The sequence below is a fragment of the Cyprinodon tularosa genome, unplaced genomic scaffold (genome assembly GCF_016077235.1).
Source record: "Cyprinodon tularosa strain WSP-4 unplaced genomic scaffold, ASM1607723v1 ctg101, whole genome shotgun sequence".
Classification (NCBI taxonomy): domain Eukaryota; kingdom Metazoa; phylum Chordata; class Actinopteri; order Cyprinodontiformes; family Cyprinodontidae; genus Cyprinodon; species Cyprinodon tularosa.
The window spans coordinates 1,232,045-1,254,172 of NW_024037794.1; the positions used below are offsets into that span (position 1 = coordinate 1,232,045).

General features: G+C 37.5%; 1 protein-coding gene across 1 annotated transcript in view; it reads left to right on the plus strand.

Annotated features, from left to right (window-relative positions):
• Positions 1 to 22,128, plus strand: part of LOC119778450 (ephrin type-B receptor 4a-like) — a 66,222-nt gene that overhangs the window by 15,060 nt on the left and 29,034 nt on the right. The gene's annotated exons all lie outside the window — the stretch shown is intronic.

Sequence of the window (22,128 nt, forward strand, 5' to 3'; positions counted from 1 at the left end):
CTATCTAAAGTCAACCATTTCCAATTGAATCGAAGATTGGACCAAGTGTGATGCAGACATTCAAACAGTTTGTGAACCGCAGAATCCACCACCCGCTGAAAGGAAAATATGTCTGGCTCTGAAGGCGAAATTATGCTCTTTGTTCTCTTGCAGCCGGCTTCACATCCGACAATGAGTTTATCTATATTCTAGATATATCGGTCACCGCCACACAGGCACGGAATTGCAGGCTTGTAGAAGTAACGCGTGGACCGATGAGGAGAATTAGCTCTCAGCGTGTCTGTTGTCAGTTGAATATAAAACAGTGTAGTGCCACAGAATAAAGGAGGGGAAACTCTTGCACAGAGTCGGTCCTCTCATGTCTTTATTTAGATGTGTCAATCCTTAGATGGTTTATTTAGCTGGAGCCTGCACTAACTTCGAAGCTGTCCACCTCCCACAACAGATTAGTCACTGGAAGCTTCGGGTGTGTGTTTTTTACTTGTGTTTTACCCCAAAATAATTTGAAGATTGTAAGTACATAATGGGGATGTGTTTGGCAATCAAGGTGAGTTTGTAGGATGTATCACAGCATAAGCTGGTCCTCCAGTGCTTTTTATTGGTATTTTGTCTGATAAATAAACACATTTAGCACAATTTATGAGAAAGAGCAAACCATTGTAGGACTTTCAACATGTCTTTATTCAGAAATAAACATTTGTTTTTGCCCCCTTTAACTAATTTACCTTCAAAGTTTGACTGATATGAGTCATGAAAGCCGTTAGTCTTTTTTGTTGTAGTAATGGGAACTGCAGTTGCTACCATTCCCTTTTTCCACTGGCGCCAACTCAGACCGATTCACCTAGGATCAATTAGGATGTCTGAAGTTTTCATTGGCAACTGTGGATCTACTCCGATTTTTTGTTCTTGCTTATTTATGTTCTAACAGTCCAAGTCACATAAAACAAAAAAACAAACAAACATCAGATTCCTGGTTAGGGGAGCAGTTTCTCTATTCATAGTTTATTTTAATAACTAATTTCTTCAACTATTAAATCATTTCGCACTGGGTTTCTTGTGTATATAAGCACCATAATAGCGAGGTAGTACTATGTAGCGTTAGCTTACTATCACATGTGCTGTAATCCTTCCTTTAGATACAGCATTGCTTCCCTCTCCTGTACGTTTGCTTCGTCTAGCTGCCTACAGCCTTTCTTGTCTCTCTTCTTTAACTCCGATTCTGACACAAAGTGACTATAGGGCAGCTTTGCTTTTAAAGATCCCGCCCCCAATGAGATACTACGCTGCTGTAACGGAAAATGAATCAATCCAAATTGAACTGCCTTACCTTATTAGATAAGTCACAAAGAAAGAGCCATTAGTGTACTGAATCTTTTCAATCAGCTCATTATTGATTCACCAAATTGTACCGTTCACCTGCAGTTCATTCTTCTGGTACGAGATTGTAATGACATCTGCGCCACTGTTCATGGGGTGGTGGCCGCATCATGCTGAGGGGTTTGCGTTTCTTCAACTTATTTATTCCGAACGTTATCATTGTTTTAATAAAATGCTTTAAATTGTTTGACTTTATGACAAATTGTAATAAAAAAGGATTTCTGTGTATTTTATTTTTTATTTTTTCTAACACGTCAACGTTTTTAACTAAATATGAATACACACTTTATAGTGTATTATATCATGAACTGTTTATCTCACAGTAAATTTTAGCTGAGCCGTAGTTTAACCAGCCAGGTATCTGGTCTAATTATTGAAAGACACAGGGAAGACAGGGTTGGAAGTGTTTCCTGCTGAGTAAGAAGATCATCCCAGATTTTAGCACTGTGTGACTCCAAAGTGTTTGCTCTGCAGGGAGGCCGGTTATATGACTAACCCAAACCTCAACCTTCCTGATGGAAGAAGACAAGTGGATAAATATCCTCCTTCAAAGACTGAGAAAGTGTTTGAAAACAGGTGCATAACCTGCACTTTCTCTTATTGCCTCCATCAGCTCTTTGCCTTCAAGCTCTCTATAAAGAGGAGGGCTTAACTTGGGCCTTTCCAGTTTATCGAGTGCCGCGATGATCTTTGATAGCTCCGAGCCATAGTACATTAAGGAAATGTCCATATTAAGATATCACATTTCTTTTGAGACGATTTGGCGCTAAAGAAAAACAAGGCTGATGTAATGACAGATTTCCATCCTTGTCATGTGTTTAATTTTTTTTTTCAGCATAGTAAACGGTTTCATTTTCTCTAATTGAACAATGTTGTCTAGATGGTAAATCAATGCATAAATCACTTGAAGAGTATTTCTAAGTGCTAGAGATTTTTATTGAACAAACTATAATATTTCAGTCTATGTCTTTACAGATATTTAATTGTATTTAGGTAAAGGAGGGCTACAGAAATCCACTTGAAAATGCTGGTTTTAAATGACTTTAAGGTTTTTGAAAAAATAACATGTTCTTTAGTTTAATAAAAGAAGAAATATCAATTGAGACAAAACATTTTTGGATGTAAAAAAAAAAAAAAGTCAATATTACTTAATTTTATTTCTGTTAAATACAATTTCAAGAAGGTAGAATTCTTTTTGGCATTGAAAATATATATATATAATGGTGATTCCAAATACGCTGCATCAAAATACACATAAGGTTCCTCTATTATTAGTACTTTTTTGAATAGTCTGTTTATTAAACACATTACAATTATTTAATCTTTAAAATTAAAATGTGTCCTCTGGTAATTTCCCCCTCTGATAAGAAACCTAATTTGTGTTTTAAATGTGTTTGTTTATAAATGTCACCTAATAATACAATCAAAAGCTCCAGTATCATTGTATTGGGTGCAGATAGACCTGATGCAGCTTAATGATTTTTAATTTTCTTTAACTTCAATTTAATTATTTGCTTGATAAAGTCACGGATTTCAACTCTACCTCTAAATGAATACTCAATAAGGTCAAACTCTCTCGTTAAAGTTTTAAAGCAGTTTGTAACCATTTGTTTTACTAACAGCTACAAACACTATGAAAAGTCAAAGCTTTTAAACATCAGCAGTGTTAGATATTATTTGTTGTTTTGCTATGTGATTTGTATTGACCTTTTACCTTTAATCTGCTTTTAAAAAAAGCACACAGTAAGTGTTTTGTAGAGAGAGACAAGACAATCAAGTGTATGTCATCACAATATCTAAAGTAGCCCTACTGTGATTTGTTTTTCTGATGAACCAATGTGCAGAAGTATAAATACCATGGGAATAAAGAGCCTTACCACTGTTCAGGAAGGAGGCATCTTAGGGGTCATTAAGATGAGCCTCTTTTTGACAAAATGTGTCTATCAGCCCCAGAAGCGACACTAAATAACAGGTGAAATGTCTTTATCCAAACTTTAACGGGTGCTGAACCACACGGGGAGACAAGCAAATCAATGAGGAAGATGCTATTACCTGTATAGCAAGACCAAAGCTGGATCACCCTTTGCACCCTTTCAGGTGTGTGACCACTCACTTTTGTCGTAACAATATAGATATGACTTTTTATCAGCATTATGTTGTTTGGCTGTTTTGCTATCAGAGGGACTGGTGAACTTGACAACAGGAATGACATGAGGAGAGAACAAAATGTAGAGAAACCAAAGTAACTTCTCAGTAATTTTGACAACACCTTTTAAGTTTTTTTTAGAAAACGGTCTTTGTAATAAACTTGTGATGCCAAGCATGCCAGGGGAATTTAATACATAGTGGCTCAAGTATTATTTAAGCCAAAGTACAGACCATTTACCATTGTCTTGTAGGAATGAGTACCATTCAAATTTGAACCGATACAATACCGATGCCAGGTATCGGGGAGCCTCTGTTGGTGCTCAATGTTTATTTTCCGTTACCATGCAAACGTCATCTAAAGCATTAAGTACGTATCTGAAACATTTTGCAAAGGGGAGCCTTCCTGTCAAGCGCTATCAGCCATGCTATCTGTGTTTACAGTAGCAGCGGCTTCTGCCTTCATCATGTTCTATTGCACAACGCTGCGTTTATGTCCATCTTGGAAAATCAAGCATATTTCCAATTCCTCTCTGACACTATGATGCATTTAAATACCAAAACATGGTACTTTTTGATCTTGCATGAAAGGTACTTGGTTGTTCTGAATTGATTCTGTATTAAAAATAAAGGTACTTAACTGGGTAACCATCTCTAATTTCTGGTAGTGGTAATCAGAAAGTCTGGATCTAATTGTGGGTAAAGTTGTGTACCAGAAAGATAACCTCCAAAGCTGACCCAGATGTAGCAGTTCTGTCTGGAAGAATAGACCAGCTGTCGAAAGAAATGCTAAATTTTTTTTAACAAAGAAAGGAAATTTCACCAAAATTAAGTAACTGTAAACATTTCGATGCGAAGAAAGAAAAATTAAACCTTTGTTTTTATTCTATTATTAGGGCCGCTGTCCTGCAGGTTTTAGAGGTTCCCTGCTCCAGTGCTGCTGATTTTCATTGACAGCTGATTAACAGGCTTTTGCTGAACTGCACTGAAATAGATATTTTATCTTCCCTAATACAGGGAATTTTAACCTGATTTCATGACAATCAGGGAAGATAAGAACCTTTTTTAACACAGTGCATGTTACCATATACAGATTTACAATATCAAAAGCACTGTGAGTAAAATATTAAGATTTCTATTATCTTTTGTAAGCAGTAGATGTGTTCAAACAATGTTGATATGAAGCAGGCAGCATTGGTTCAGATATTAGTGATACATTATTTAGGTATCCTGTGGCCACACTATAAACCAAGAAAATTGCACTTCCCCTTAGAGGCCTTGTTATGAGACTATGTGAATTAGAAAGACCATTTGAAGCAGCTTTAGAGGTTTGCACTGAAAATATGTCTTTTATTATTCTGGGATTTGGTCCATATTTTAAATAGTTTTCTTTAATGACACCGCCCCAAAATGTCTGTTGATGTGTTGTTCTGAACTCAAAAACAGGAAGACAAAAAATCACAGTTTAGTCAAAGAAAGAGATGCTGCCAAATCCAATCCCAAATTTCAATATGGCTAAAAAACATTAAAAAAATATGTTTTGATTGTTTATATTTCATCAACTGCAGCTACTACTTTACTTCTATTGGCATTTGTTGCTGTCTTTGTGCATTAATTGGTTTATATTGCTAGCTAGTAATTACTGAGGCATAACTGCAGATACAACGATCCACATTGTTCCAATTCAATTCCAATAGTTGGTTTTGGATCAGAAATAAATTGGATACCAGCAATCCCAATACTTTTCTAATACCAGAGCACTGTTGACTTTGTAAGAGGCTGTCGTCCATGCTTCTCTGCAAACACAATATATATGAATGTACACAGGTGTAACCCAAAAGGCATCTTAAGATTATATCAGATCAGAAAAGGACGTCATAAAAACAGTAAATCATGGCAACATAAACATCCTGAAAACATGAAAACAAATATGCAACTGAAAGGTTCAAACTGACTGCATGTATTTGATCAATGTAGCGCTGAAATTATCAGTCAGATTAATTGTGGTTATTCAATTATTAAAATCAGCCTTAACTTGTAAAAGATATCTCAATGCAAAATCTCAACATTTTGCATTATTTTTTTTTTTTTTATCATTATACTCTACCCAGAACTCCTCAAGTGGCATAGTTTGGCCTAATCTGGTTTATATGCTAAATAAAATCTCCTTCAAGAGAGTAAGTTCTGCCTGATTATTAATCCAATAATTAAAAAACAATCAACAAAATTATCGATTGGGTCGTTAGTTGCTGCCCAAATCAAAGACTTAACTTTAATTTGTCATAAATATAGGCCCTATGGATCAGGCCCATTTTCACTAGCACTCTATGATTTCTTTAATATCAGGACTGATACCAATATTAATATTTAATTGGTGCATCTCTGGGTGTTACTATTGGAAAATCTCATTGGTGCTCTGACTTAATATAAGTTTACGATAACAATTAATTGTTAACTGTGTTCTCAAATGCAGTATCACTCTTATCCAGCGCTAAACTGGTGTTAGAGCTACCTTAGGACCCATCCTTTCTGTTTTCTACACTACAAACATTAAAAAAAAATGCTTTTCTCAGGAGCCTAACAGGTATTTTATATGTTGGGACCATCATCTTTAAAGCTCCGGAGTTATTTTCACATTTGTACCATATTATTTGGGACCAAAGCAGTTACAACTCTAAGCTTTATGGCAATTAAAATAAAACACACACTGACATAATAAAAGCCTTGTGTCCGATCTTTCTCCTGTGTGGATTCTTATTTTCCTTGGCAGTTATGTGTATTAATGCTGAATGGAGGCTTTAAATCTAAAAGTGTAGCCTCTGATGCTAACTATAAACATTGTGAGGTCTTTAATACCACCAAGCAGTGTTAATTAAGAATGAGTGAGATATTCTGTGTAACACAAGTTTGTGATACTATCAGAAATGCAGGTTTAGGAGGAGCTTTCCTAATTAACAAGTCTAGTAAACACCTACTCTAAACAAAGTTGACAATAATATAGCATAAGTTAAGACAAATAAAATGGTCAACAAAGTCAAACTGTTTCCCTTCACTCTGATTCTCTACAGGAATCCAACAGATGAAAGATCAAGCAGTCACTTTAGTGACTTTAGTGATGCAGTGATAGGCAACAGAGCTGGCTTTCTGTCCGTTGAAAACCAGACCAGTCCTTTATCATGTTTTTATGGAGCCAGTTAAGAGCTGGCTCCTACAATAGTCCCAGTTAAGCATGGTGTTGCGACAGTGGAGAGCCCCCTGGAGTGGATTATTGGTGCAATTTGCCACAAATGTCGTCTCAGCAAGTTTGAAATCAAACAGCACATTGTGTGTGAGGGCCCCTGTTAAACCGGGTTTCGCTATTAAAATAGATATTTATGTAAATTTGCTGTAAAATCTTTCTTAACAGACATGGTACTAAAAAGTAAATGCAATAAACAGATTAGTTTTTGAACAACCAGATTTTCTGTTTCTGTCTCTCCTTTACAGCTTTAATGAACCACAGACATGTCTCTGCATGACATAAAAACCAAAGTATCATTTTAATTGGCTTTTATCCATCATTGTGCTTCTTTTAATATTATCCGTGTCTCTTTACTCGTAACAGTATTGGCTAACATTTGGTCTTCCTGCTCCAAGTTACAATCCGATTATTGTCTTTATATTAAAATGTGGTTAGCATTTTATAAACCTGGCTTATTTTGCTATTGTGCATTGAGGTTAGTATTTGAGTTTCACTGGAAACCGATTTGTTGATTTGCCCTTAAATGTTAATTCCTCTCACACAGGTATTTACCTTGATTTCGTCTATGTCCCACGTCACCTCTTTGCTGATCTGGTTATGTGTTTTTGGTCAGAAGTGATTTGACATGTTATAGGATTCGGTAACAATGAGCCGCCAGGGAATGGTTTTAGCCTGCAGCCATGTTTTGAAGAAACCCCTGATTTCAGTTCAGTTGGTTCTTAAGTTGATAGAGAGGTTTCATAATTGGAAGTAGCAGAAAGTACATTCCCTCAGTAGCCAATCAATATTCCAAAGAAGCACAAATTCACTGTAAAACAAACCCATTTAGCTAATCATGACATAGGAGACAGATATTGTGGGCTTAAAGCCTGACAGTTAAATTCCTTATTTATCCAGAAAGAAGAAGCTTTTTCCTCAATTATTTCCTTGCTGGTAAAAATGCATTATAGAAACATTTAGCTTTAATTCTCCGTGATACACAACTGCGGTTCAGCCGCTGACACCATAGGTCAAAACTCATTATCGGTGAGCAGCTATATAAACCGACAGGGAATCAAGATGATGTCTCATAGCCTCTTAACCTTAATCTCTCATTTTATGGCAAGGTGAAAACTTTTTATTTCGCTTTAATAGGAAACTGATATTCACTTTGGTCCAATGTGACTTGAATAATGCAGCAGTTTTCCTTTCCAGTTTATCACAGTTAATTAAAAGACCCGTTGAATTTATCTTGTATGGTTGCAGCCTTTGTTAGTCTTCATTTGTTTTGTGTTCCACTACCTTTGTTTATTTATCGGTAAATCTTCACTTGTCCCTTTCAGGAAAAGATTAACTAGAAATTTAAGCTGTTTGCAATGAACAATCTCAGTAGCTCTGCAAGAATTAAAGGGTGAAGTAGGATAAGTAATGTTGTTTGAAGTCTGAGACCTTTTGGAGAAACTGCAACTTTAACTATAAATTACGAGTAATGCTGTCACAGCAATTATACTCCATAATCTATTTAGAGTCTATCAAAAGGTACAACGGTAAAAAAGAATCTTAAGACATGAGACAATCAAGTGCCATAAGCAGATTATAGATAATTAAAGCTGTTAAAAGACAGGCAGGTACAATAGATGGATAGATTGTGTGTCCTAAAGATGAACGATGCACCCACAGCAGCAATGGTGGTCCGTTTCTTTCAAATTTAATCTGGTAATCATACTCAGTCCCTTTAATTTGACACTAAAAACATAAACATGGTGAAAAATAACATTACAGGTTTAACAAATGGCTGAAAGCAGAGCTGAACCATTCATTTATATTTATATTATATTTTTTCTTTTCTCTATTTCCACCAAGGTTAGCTAACGCTGTATATGTAATTTAATGTAATTACTGCTAAACACTGGGATATTAGAATCAAGGGATTAGGGTGAAATGTTAAGCTTGCAAAGAAAAATATAATTTACTCCTGTCTCGTAATTTGAAGTAAAGCTTTCTATTGTTGGTGACGCTTAACTGAAATGAATGCTGGGAATGTTCAGCTTTTAAGACGTGGTCAGTAAACTTAATCATAAAACTTTAGGTTGCACAGAAAATGCATCAACTTCCTTTTAATGCTGTTTTCTGGGGCGACTTTCTACCCTGCCAGTGTGACTTAACCCTGGATCCTGCTGTGGAAATGATGTGGCTAAAACTGCATTAGCTCTGTAAAAAGATCCAGCTGTGGATATGAGCCATTAATCTGTATATTTGTGTAAATTTAACCCGGAAAATTAGCTCTCTTCCTTGTTCTTGTCCCACAACGGACTTGCAACCATGAACCAAATTTCATGGATCCCTGCTTACATATCATACAAGGAAATCCTCAAAGATCACAAGCTATTAAAACATCTACTATGAGGTTGTTGCATACCCTGCAACAACCTCAAAGTCCCATCGCTGTAGCTTACATCACAGCTTTGGATAGAAATAATTTCTCTCTCTCTCTAACAACCTCAATCAAAATCCTCTCTAACAAAAGAAAACACAGCAACAACATAATGTTAGATGTGGTATATTTCAGATTGATAAGGAGGTGGGGGATAGCATCATATAAATGCTTCATATTACTTATATGACCTATCATATAAATGTTCATATTTTCTAAGCGCCTCTGTTGCCAATCTTCAAACTGTCCATCACTCTACAGATAAATGTACAGATTTTCGTATAGAAATAAGAGTGAGGAATTCCAACCCCAAAAACAAGAGTGGTATATAATCTTATCCAAATCCTACTAAACACACAACTGTTCTTGGAAACACTGAGCGAAAAAAGGTTCTGACCGGGTGCGCTGTGTCAAGAACAAGCAGCAAGATACCCCTAGACGGGACTGGGTGAAGACAATTACATCATTTTGTTCTTGAGGCTGTGAGATTAAAAACAATCAGATGCTTCTACAAGCTTTGTTGTTAAAATGATTGGGGAGTAAATGCAGTAACTTGAAACTTGTAGCATGGCTGAAGGGATTTGTTTAGACTATGCATAGTATTTTGTTGATCCACATAATTCTCAGATTAGATTAACACTGGAGAATCATTGACTGAATTGAGCAGCACCAACTGAGAAGATATTGCTGCTGTCCTTGCTTGGTACTAAGTGAAACATTCCACAGTTCCGTATCTCCTGCAGTTCAAAGTGGCTATGGTTATTTTTATTGCTCCTTAGATCAGGATGATAATGTTGGTGGGTAAATTTGTTTGCAGACCATTCAGTTGATAGCAAGGTGTAATAAAAAACGGGTGATCTGAAAAGGGGCTATTTAGAGGTCAGGGATCAGAGAGCTGGTCTTCATTGTCTTTGGAAGCATCTGTTAGCCCTGTCCAGTGTGAAGCATCCTCCCTAACTAGGCCACATCCTGTCCTGGGAAAGATGCAAACCACATCCCTGTTTTAAATGTATCCCTACAGACCAGAAAAGCACTACGTGTCAAACATTAACACCTCTTCCTCATCACACCCTCACTGCTTTGATCTCACTTTTCCAAGACCTACATTTACAGTAGCTTAGCCCATCCACATGTACCAACAGTAGGGTTTTTGTCATGCAGCAGACTGGGAGGGAGGTTGTGTCCCGCTTGTGCTACTGTGCATGAGAAAGATGTGTGTGCTGGCGGCCAGCCCCCACCAGACCAGGAGACAGGAAGGGGACAGGAACTACGGGAAGCCGAGGTCTAATCTCCCTAGACAAAACTCTGTCAAAGACACACAAACACAAAATGCACTCGCACGTTCAGCTCCACAGCTCCTTGGTGTTTCTTTTCATGCACTCAAGAGCTAACACATTATGGAAAATCCCTTTTTGCTTTTTATTTGAAATGAATGTGTAAAGATGAAGATTATTTTGGAGTATTTTGCATCATTTGATTGGTAATATCATAAGATCCTGCTACCTCCTAAGCTAGTTTTACTGTGCGTGTCTGATGAAAGTAGAAATATTCCTTTTCAAGAATGAATTGCTTGTTGGGAGGTCTAGCTTTAGAGAGCTTCTTCACTTAACTCCTCAAAACTGGGTGTTGGTGTCAATCATTATCTCTGTCTTTTTAAAACCAGCAATCCCCCAACCCCCTACAAACTCTGAGACTTCCTCAACAAAGAGAGAGCAGCTGCACTCTCCATTCTTTATTTATTTGTCGCGCAACAAAGTGTTTGACTTTGGACGTAACCTACTGAGTGCAAACTGTCAATGTGCACCTGGAGAGATTCTTTCTGAAATCGGGCAAAGTCTTCATCGTTCTTGATCAATATTTCAATGTCTTTCATTGAAAACGGGCTCCTCGCTGTGAATGCCAGTGTATCCCCTCCACCTTCTAAGTAGATCTGCTGTCTTGTGTGGTCAAAATTGGCATCTTGAGATCTCTGCTGGTTGTGTAATTTTGCCTCAAAACATTTCCCCAAATCCTAAATAATTGAAGAAATGTCTTTTCACCATAAAAAAAAATAGAGCTGTCAAAACTGCCTGAGGTCCTCAAAGATGGATTGACATACTTGTTGGATTTCAGGGGATTGCAGAATTCGTTGTTTTTTTTTTGTTTGTTTTTTTAGCAAGAATCCTAGATGAACATAGGAGTCAGGGTTAGACAAATCAAAGGGCCAAATCGATTTGAATAATTCCAGCATTTACCCAATGCAATATGCCGTATGTGAGGACATCAGGTTTCAGGTAGCTGAAAGAAAAAACAGCGAAACATAAAGGAAAGAAGGGTTTATTTATTTGCTTTTAGAGGCTCAACTGAACATTTCAAGATAGCTCAAATCTGCTGTCTTATCATAGCAAAAAAAAGTATCTGTCGTTCTTTATGTAACTTCACATGAGTTGGAAGGTTTCCCATCTGTGATTGTCTCTTTACATGCTGTGCATATTACATTTTGCTTTGTGTTCAGTTCATTAAAGTTTATGTACACAAAAGAGAGCACCCTTGTGAGCATATTTTTTTTTTATTTTGTGGTTTGCAGCTCTAAAGGACATTTATACAGGGTGTAGAAAGATTGAGAGATGGTGTGGTTGATAACAGGATGAGTAAAATGCATTAATGATGCACACTTTTTAAAAAACGTGTTTTAAAATGTAGATTCTGGATAAATGATCTGGTATTTTCAGGTAAACAGGATCAATTTAAGTCTTGAGTGATTAATGAAAACAAAAATGGTCACACTTGTGAATTCACTTGGACATTTACAAGTCAAGCCCAAAGTTGTAAAATATATGACACTCATTTTTATTTAGTTCAACGTGTTTGATTGGAGACAAAGATTAAACACATTCAAAAGGATTAAATGAAGAATTTTTTTTCTTAGAGTTCAAGTACGGTAGTCAACTCAGTTATAGTTAAAATTTATACATTAAGAATGCAAATAAGCCTTCTTGTTATTTTATGATAACCTTACTCTTTTTCAGGTTAAATTATCCGAATTGCTGGTGCTTTGGGCCAGTCAAGGTTAAAATCATTCATTTCATATCTCCATTCCATGCCTTTGCATCTCGACTAATTAATTATGTAATAATTCTTGCAGAATTAAGAATAATCTTTTACTTTTGTGTTATTTTTATATTTTATAAAGGTTTTCCATCAACACCATGACACCTTGAAACCATGGTGTTTTTCTTAAAACTTGTCCTACAATGAGAGTGTGCTACAAGGACATGCTTAGTGGACATTTTGAAGTTTTCCTCATTTTTAAAGGCTAAACTAAGCTGTGGGTTGTAGTCAGTAAAGCAGTTTTCTAAATATTTTCTAGACATTTCATAGAAAGGCCCTTGTTGCAGAATGCAAATGCTCGTAGCAAATCGGGGGTTTAGCTTTGAAGTGTAAAGTTCAGGTAGTTTCTAGTCAATCCCATGTGTGAACCCAGCAGGTAATCCACCAGAGAATTCATGCAGACCCAGTTTGCATGCCGATAACAGTTGCTGTTTTATATTCCTTCTCTGCCTCCCTATGTGTGGATTTCCTATCCTTTCTATTAAGAACTGCAGAAGTATCAAAATACAAATAGTGTTAATATCAAAACAAAACAGTAATCTTTACTAATAAGTTTTCTCTGGTATATGTTGCCCAGGCGGTAGTCTTGAGAACACAAAAAAACGTGATGGAAACAGATATGATACTCAGATTCGTATTTCATCAGCCTTTCACTGTGTGACCCTTGTATTGATTATGGTCATTTGTGAGCAGAAATGGCACAAAAGCCTCTGTCACTCACACATTTTGTGGGTAAATGTAAAATGAAAGGAAAGTACAGAGTGTACAGACATATGTGGTAGCAGCCTGGCTCTTTGTTAGCCGACCACACCGAATGTGGAGAGTAATATTGTAAAAACCTACTGCCGCTTATCTGGCTTTTAAACATTTCTCCTGTTATTTCCAAATCCTTTGACATCTTTTTTTCTTCTTGAATTCCTCCTTGTCATTATCCCCCCGTCTCCATTTCTCTATAGGTGCACGAGGGTAATTGGCACTGTGTTTCTTTAATTAAAATGAGGTCTAATTGTAGCTGTAGCAGGCCAAATGTTCATAGGTCTATAATTTCCCTATCACACTCCAGAGACACAGAGAGAGTGGAAAATGGGGAGGTAGAGGGAATGTCAAGAAGAAATTAACATGCAAGTTAAGAACAGTGGATGTTATTAAAAGAAGGGATTCATGTCAAATGGATCAGGTTTTGCATTTCTGGAGAATTTTGTGTACTGTGTCTAAGGCTTTGTGAAAAAGTATTTGCCTGTTAACATATTTCTGTTTTAAATCAACAAAAATGAGTAAATATGACAAGTGGCTTTCATACTGATTCAATTAATTAAAGTAAAGCTAGTGTAAATTTGAAGCTATCCGGACCCACCTAGTTGTTTTTCAAAGTAACAATGATTATCCGCATTTTTTGTTCTACTGTCACCAGCCCCAGTAGGCTGAATTACTGCCATTCATTGCAGCAATTTACAAATCTTAGTTTCTTTTTAAACAAAAGTCAAATAAAGTCAGTTTCAGCTTAAAGCGGCTTTATATTTTAAGGTTCCTAAAATAACATCTGCGCTCACAGTTTAGTACCTTGAGTAAGTTGTAGTGGGGTGAGACAAGGTATTGCGATGTTACTAATATCAAGACTATTTCAAAAAACATAAAAGATAAGACTGTTTGGTATATATCTAGAGGATCTCTTGCTTTATTCTTATACTTAAATAGGGATGGGAATCGAAAACCGGTTCCTGTTAAGAACCGGTTCCGTATTTTTCGATTCCATGGCATCGTTTGGCAGCTCGCTGAACGATTCTTTTTTCGATTCCCGCAGCAACAGAGCCTAGCGCGCCGGCTCTGGGGAGCACGACTTACGTCACGTTTTTTACGTACGTTACGCAACTTACGCAACTTACGCAACTTACGCAAGTTGGAAGAACTATTCGAGGAGGAAGACAACGAGCTGCGGTCACTTTGTGAATCAAAGCCCCGTCTTTCCTTAGCCCAGAGGGTAGATCAGGAAATCCAGCTCTGTAAAAGCTTGCCCTCCATCCCCTGCAGGGATAGCGCCACACTGTGGTGGTGGAACAAGCAAGATACGCTGCCCTTGCTATCTGGACTGGCTGAAAACTACCTCTGTGTGCAGGCTTCCTCCACCCCATCTGAGAGGGTGTTCTCCACGGCTGGAGACACCTTAAGCCCTGAAAGATCCCATATCCTTCCAGAAAAAGCAGATATGCTCATCTTTCTGCAAAAGAACTGTTAATTTTCCCTACTACTGTTTTATAATTAGTACTTTTTGTTATTTAAAATAGGTTATAATCCCATCATTTGTTATTAGACATTGTTTGTTATTAAGTTTGTTCTTGTATTCATTTTTCATTTAAACACAGATGTTACTCCAGTTTCACATTTCCTGTGGAAATCTTGATCTTGTTGATTTTGTAAGATTGTGCAATAGTTAAGTAAACAAAGTTGATTCTGATAATCAAACTGTTTGTTCTCCTTTTTCCCCCAAATTGGAATCGAAAAAAGAATCGATAAAGAATCGAATCGTTTCATAGAATCGAAAAGGGAATCGGAATCGTGAAAATCTTTTCAATTCCCAACCCTATACTTAAATGTAAGGTTGTAGATTATTTTTCAGCCATTTGTCATGTTTGCCAACAACAGTTTGTTTACAAACGTACCTGTTAACATTTGGGACAAAGCTCTGATTCAGAGGTGCCTTTTTATATTTACTTTTTGAAAAGAAATACATATCGAGATAAATATCGGATGTCGACATTCACCCCCAAAAATATCAAGGTGTTATTTTTCACCCTGCCCTAATATGAAGCAGATTTATTGCTCCTATTGCAAATAATATTATAATTTCTGGACTCTGACAGTCTAACCAGGTGTTGTTAGCTGTCAATTAGCTAGGCTATTAGCTTGGTTAGATGATTTGTCGTCTGTGGCTCTTAAGGCCTGATGATTTCCTAACTGTTCTTTTCATGAAACATTACCTTAACAATAATGGGTGGCGGTTCCGTAGGCCTTGCGCTGGTTTCTATGCCCTGCCTTTCCAAACATGCTGAGTTTTCTGATGTAAACAAGAGACATTAGCCTGAGGGGTATCACCTCGAAACAGGCCCACTCCAGAACTTTCTCTGATATTTCATCATAGATGCGTGATACTAGAATTTTGACTGGTGACCAAAATGCTTATGTTGTATAATTGCGATTTCTATATAAACTTTTCCTAGACCAACCAACAAACTCTCTTTGGTTTTCTCCCTTCTTTTAAGTACAGTCATTGAAAATATCAGTTTGGCTATTGGTTTCTGAAAAAAACACATCACTGACGTTTTTACTCCAGGATCTGTCCTTGGGCAAACTCATGCATCAGTTGGATGCATTTGATCGCTGCCGCTGCAGGCATGATCCTCACTTGTTTGTTACAAAAACAGTACCTGCAGAGTAACATTGGTGAAATGGACAATGTCCATTATTCAGTTTTAAAGCTAATATTGGGTTACTCATACCAATAACATGCTGATGGTATTGCAGATCCCTTCTTATTATTGATAATGGTATTAAATCTGTTGAAATGGAAAATGTAGTTTGTTTCCAAACTTAAACTTTAAAAAACACTGTATACATTGATACTGTTGCTGCCTTTTGTTTTAAGCACTTTAGCTGAACCTGTCTGACTGAATGATATAAACAAAACTCCAAATGAAATTTGACATCTGGAGATCATGGGATTTGTTTTGAACAAATCTGATATTTTATTTCTAAGCTTTATCTCTCAGCCCAAGTTCAAATAATTTTTAACACGTTTGTATTTTTCTCTTATAACAGAAACTGGGACCATTTCTCATTGATTTTGTTTGATATTTTGATAGAATTAAACTCCTCCACCTTAGATGTTCAACCCACCAACTTCTCAGTTTTTTTCAATGGAAAAAGAATTGGTTTGTGTCCACATCTAATAGTTTTTTCCACTATTGTAATTCCAAATCTCATACATAGTCTCCCTACTAGCGCCTGTATCAGTTTAGACTCCCCCAGTGTCTCCTAATGTTGACAGTTGTCCTGTAATTGCTGTACAATCACATGTTTTGGGTGTTAAATGCGGCCAGATGACGAGTTTCTATTGTTCTAGCAATTTCTTGCACCAGGGGCAGTTTTCCACCGCCGCCGAAAGAATGTAGGGGGGAAAAGCCGGCTTCCTCTTACCAGGGCTTAACACTGTGTTTGCTTCAGTGAAAGGCATGGCCATGCAAGCACATAATAGGAGCCCTGGCTGTCTCATTGAAACACTCTCGCTCACGCATCCTGCCTCATAAAGCTTAATGATAGAGCAGTGATAAACGGTGATTACTGTACCTGCGGGGTGGGATGTTTCTTTTCCACCCGTTAATGAACGCAGAGGCAGGTGTGCCTCCCAAAGGCAGTGATGAGGAGTGTCCTCTCAATAAGGTTTGGGGTGGCGAGGTGAAGTGTTTTTATGTTGTTTGTTTTAATTATCCTGTAGCCATCTTAAAGTAGAGTGTACACAAGGAAAGCACCAACCTGAAATCTGTCACCCAATTATCCTCTTTACTTCATTTTCTCTGCTTTTTGCAGACCTGCCTTTCTTTCTCTCGTAAAGCTGTTGTAAAGCAGTTGGGCTTCTGTGTTTTCTGAAGCAAAAGAGGCTCGGAGGCACGAACGTCACTGTTACTACCTTAGAAACCCACACAGAGAGAAAGATGAGAGGAAAAGGTGATGCAGAAGGTGGAAGTCAGACAGTGATTAGAATCCAATCGCATGTACCTTTTTACCCCGTGGTGTGATGCTACGCCAGACCTGCTGCATATGCAGCCCTGTTACTATGATTAGGAGCTCTATGTCATCGCTTTCATTTGCAGGGAGCATGAGACAACCCCAGTTAGATGCTGAGGATGTAAAAAATGTCACTCAGATGAAATGCAGAGGTGGATTTGGGTAAGGCAGCTGTGTGGAAGGGATAGAGATGGATTGCTTCTATTTTTGCATCCTATAACTGCTAAAAATGCATGACATCCGAACAAATACAATTGTGCTATGCTGTCAGATTTGAATACTGCTAAAGCGCCCTAAACTATTATTGACACGCCTGGGAAAGATGTGTACAGAGCTAAATCAGATTGTTGGTATGGAGTATTTGTATCTCAAAAATGCCAGTTTGTTATAGCAAGAAGAGCTGCCTTGTAACTGTGTGCGGTGGCAGGATGCACCTGGGTTTTAGTCCAGCCTCGTTTTGCAAATGTAGAGAAGCAGTTATTTTATTCTTTCCATTTCTTGTCTCATAATAACTAGCATCTATTTATCTTGCTTTCTAGACGTTCTTATTTTAAAGTGTCACAAGTAAAAGGAATTTGTCATGTTTACGCCCCAGCAAAACCATTTATTTAATTGCAAGATATTAGGAAAAGACAACACTGAGGGATTGGTGATTATTTATCTTTACCATGAAAAACTGCACTTAGTCAGTGATAAAGACAATGAATTTAATGGATGTTTGTAAAAAAAAAACTCAGTTAAGAATTGTTACTTATGTTCATTTTAACTAGCAGCATTTTCATTATACATGTGTGCAAAAATATGTTGATATTCTGTTAATGTCTAAAAAAAAAACTAAATTTTCCAATTGCAGTGTTTCCATTGAATTAGATATGTGATGTGTGATAAATTATTAAAAAACTAGCCACTTCATCATCCTCCTTCTATTTATTTATATATACATTTTTGCCAGTACTAACATCTGATTGTAGTTGATCACAATGCATGGGATGTGAAAAATGGACTTCCATAGCAGTTTTAGGAAATACATCAACTTTGATAAAGCTAAAAAACCACCTCTTCCAAGTGCAAAACCTTTTTTTATCTAAAAGCATGAGTTTTTATTATTTTTTTTTATTGCTGTTTGTATTGGGCAAATTTATTTGCATCGTGGGGAGGGTGATATTATTAATTGGTATCATGATGTAAATTACATATTCTAAGTAAATCAACATTGGTAAGACAGGAGGTGATTAAAAAACTTTAAATATGTTTAAACCTCGCGATGAACTTTATATAAACAGAATTCCTAATATTTATTAATATTTTAGTCTGAACTAAAACTACATAAATTAATCTTGTGTTATGAAATTTATCCTAAAGACAGTTAGCAAAGGCACACAGTTGATGAAGTTGTGTATGAATTAAATGCAAGGTGGATCTATTTACGTGTAACAGGTTTAAAGAAAAAAATACGCTAAATGTTATTTATGTTGCACTTTTTAATTCAGGGAGGATTAATGGAAGCTTTGCACGTGTCTGATTTCTTTTCAAAGGGGGAAGAAGTATAGCTGCTCTCCTGATTGCAGCTGCTTCCTCCGACTCCCTGCCAGTGTTAAGGGCTGCATATATTCCAGCAGCTTGTGTTTTAGTTAGCTTGTCGCAGGTATGACAGATATTTTTGATTTAAAGCCCAATTTTGAAGCGTGGTCTGCGCTATGTTATGGCAAACCACAACGCAAGAGGGACAATCATGAACTAGCTAGGATTGTGGGTGTCCGTGTGTTGGTTTGACAACCGTGAGTGTTTCAGAAAGACTGGCCATGGCACTGCATGTTTTGGCTTTGGGTGCAAACCAACAGACCGTCGCGCAGAGCTACAAACCAGCGTCCTCTAGGGTGTCTGGGATAGTGTCCAAGGTGTGCCAGGCACTGTGGACGGTGTAGGTACCAGATTGACTCGGGCTGCCAGATTGACTCGGGGGCCTGCGCCTATGCTGAGATGCGTCAGAGCGTCCGCCATCTTAAATGTGGCAAATCTGCAGTTTCTCAGTCACTTAAACAGTATCAGAGGGACTTTAATCTCTGAATATATTTTGTATTCGTAGTATTTTTGTTTTTGTAATATTACAAGTTTATTTTTTGTATCCCTTTAGCTTCATTCTCCTGAATTTATTCTCGTTACAAATGCAGACCTCGGGCTCAATGTAGTTTGTTTGAGTGGCGTTGCCATAATGTGACGTCATCGGGAGGCGCAAGGCCCATGGCGAATTCGGTGACGTCATCGGAAGGCGCAGGGACCATGGAGAATTTCTTCGTAAAATTGTCGGCTTACAAACCGCAATCCCGCTTTCGAATAAAACCTACACCCCACTATAATTACTTTAGTAAGCTGTCCAGACCAATCAAAATGTTTTGCGCAATTGTGCAAACGGTAAAACAATTATGTATTGTGACGTCATCAAAAGGCGCAGGCCCCCGAGTCAATCTGGTACCTACAACGGCACTACAGCCAGAGTTTCTGCCATTAGGTACCAAACAGGATATATGCATAGGGTAGAGCGGATGTCGAATTTACCAATCAGAGGACTTTTTCTTCTCCCTGCAGAGATATCTGCTGCTATCTTCTATCTGCACCTATAATTTGGGGGAGGTGCACAAGAGTGTCTGCAGAGTTATCTGCGTTAACTGTGACACACACGCAGACGGTGGTTTCTGAGCATAAACCAGGCTTTATGGACGAGAGAGGGTCTCACTCACTGAATGTTTGCCAGAGTCTGTGAAGTCAGAGCGATCAGTGCTTTTACAGTGTCACCAAAGTCTCCAAGAACACCGGAAATAGTCGCACGATTTGTCTGTAGTCACTTTTATCTTAAAAAAAAAGTCGCTGGACAGGTCTAAAAAGACCATAAAAAATATATGAAGTTAGCAACAATGTGTTCATCTGCCGCTGTCAGTCAAAGATGTTCTTAACGGCGCATGCTTTACAGCATTTTTATTTATTCATATATGCAAGAAGGAGGTAAAAATGTTTAAAAACACAGTTTCCATGGCCATGGTGCTCATTAAAAGTAAGGGTATTGTCATATTTCCATTGTAATTCTAAAAGTTTCAGCTTAACCAGCATCTGTGCTGAAATATGATAGCAAGAACCCTGATTTGATGGTCAGTGAAGAAAAGAAACAGTTATGTATATTCTGAGCTAGCTTGAGTTAACGCCTTGTTTAAATTCATTTTTCAGATTAAACTCAGCTTTTATGGTGTACGAGAGCAGGTGGGATTCTGGATAGAGTTTTGTAGTAATTATTTTATCTGTTAAGTTTTATAATGAAGTAGTGTTTGTTTCTCTGAGCCTGTTTGTCTGACTGTTTGCAGACATATTGCCCCTCGCAGATTTCCTCTGGTTTGCATTTTTGTGTCGAACTTAAATGTTTAATATCTATGAAAGTGGTTCATTGAGATTGCAGACACTGATATTGTGTCGCTCTAACAACAAGTCATAGATTATTATCTGAGATTGTACTTAACATGCTTACAAAGGAGGAGCTCAGAAATTTGTTCAGTTACATTAATTTTAGAGCACTTCTTAGGGGTGCCACCAATTATAACACCCGTTGTTTTCTTAAAAACTGGTTTATGTTTTGTATTTCACCTTCTCGAAAAAATATATCGTCAGATTAAAGTTTTGATCTTCGTTTTTCAGGGTGAGATTTTGCAGCTGCGATAAAAAGCCGAATGCATTTCAGGGCTTTTCACACATCTTTATCACAGTTGTCGATTATTGTCAAGGGCCTAATAAAACATCAACGGAAAAACAGTTATATTGTCAAATATTTATAGCTGATATTTCCTATTGCCTGCTTAAAACACTTATTCCTTTCCCAGGTAAATTGTTGTGTTGCTGCTGTGTAAGACAGCTTTATTTGATACATCGATTCAGTTATAATAACACATTGTCATTGTCTGCAACAAAGGGGGAGGGAAAAGAGAGCTGGATGTGCTTTCCCACATACAGAATCCATATGTGCCCTTGTTGAGCCCAACCCAGAGGGGAAGATTCTCCAGTCATCCATGCAAATGTTTCAATACTGCTCCGTTATCAGCTGTTACAGAATCTGCTATAGGCTAACTGCCACTTTAACTGACAAATTTATCTCAATGAAAAGTCACTGTATCTAAATTTACCCTGCTTTCTAATGTGTTTTAATCAGGATTTAGGTTTAAAGGACTGGGCCTTCTTCGCTCTTCACTAACACCACAAAATACACGCGTGGGTTTTTTTTATTTTTATTTTGTCCTGCTAGTGGTTTAAGGAAGAATAGTTGTGCAAAATAAACTAAAGTTCTGCCTGAGCTTGATGCGTCCTCAGTATATATAGTATGCAGGCATTAATGATTTGGCAGCCGAGTTTATCACACTAAAAGTCGCAGCCATCCGTCTGTGAACGTGGCATGAAAAATATTTCACTCGCAAGTCATTTTCTATACTGTAGGCAGCAACTAATGATTCCCTTTTTTAATATTGTTTAATTTGACAATTTTACAATAAATGCGTAGCACTGTAAGCAAGAGCCCAGAGCTATTTCTTTACATAGTTGAGTAAATCTGAAAGTTTTGCATTAAAGAACCGGGAGGCGTTTGGCTCATTTTATGTGGCGGTAGAAGCCAGAACTGTTAATATGTCAGAGAAACTGATTTTGTTTTTAAATACAGAGGCAGATTTAGTGTTTTATATGTGTGTGTTTGTGCAGAGCGTTGTTGTTTTTTAGGGTTAGAGATGCTGACTTCACTGTTGGGCTGTATACACGTAACCTAATTTAACAAAGCACCCAAATAACCTCAATGATAAACCCACTGCTCCCCCAGAATCAATTTTCATGGAGGTGCTCTCCTTGATCAGGACCGCATTAAATCTTGTTTATTGGTTAAAAGCAAACTGCCTCGGCCTATGAAATAGGCTCCCTCGGAGAACAGGTAAGGTCCTAAAAGCCGGTGTGTGACGGAAACCCCCCCCATCAGTGTAAATACAAGTCCGGGTGTGCCGAGACGGCCGGGAGGAAAACAGATGAAGAGAAGCAAGAGCGTGGCTCGCGTTACAGGCGGTTC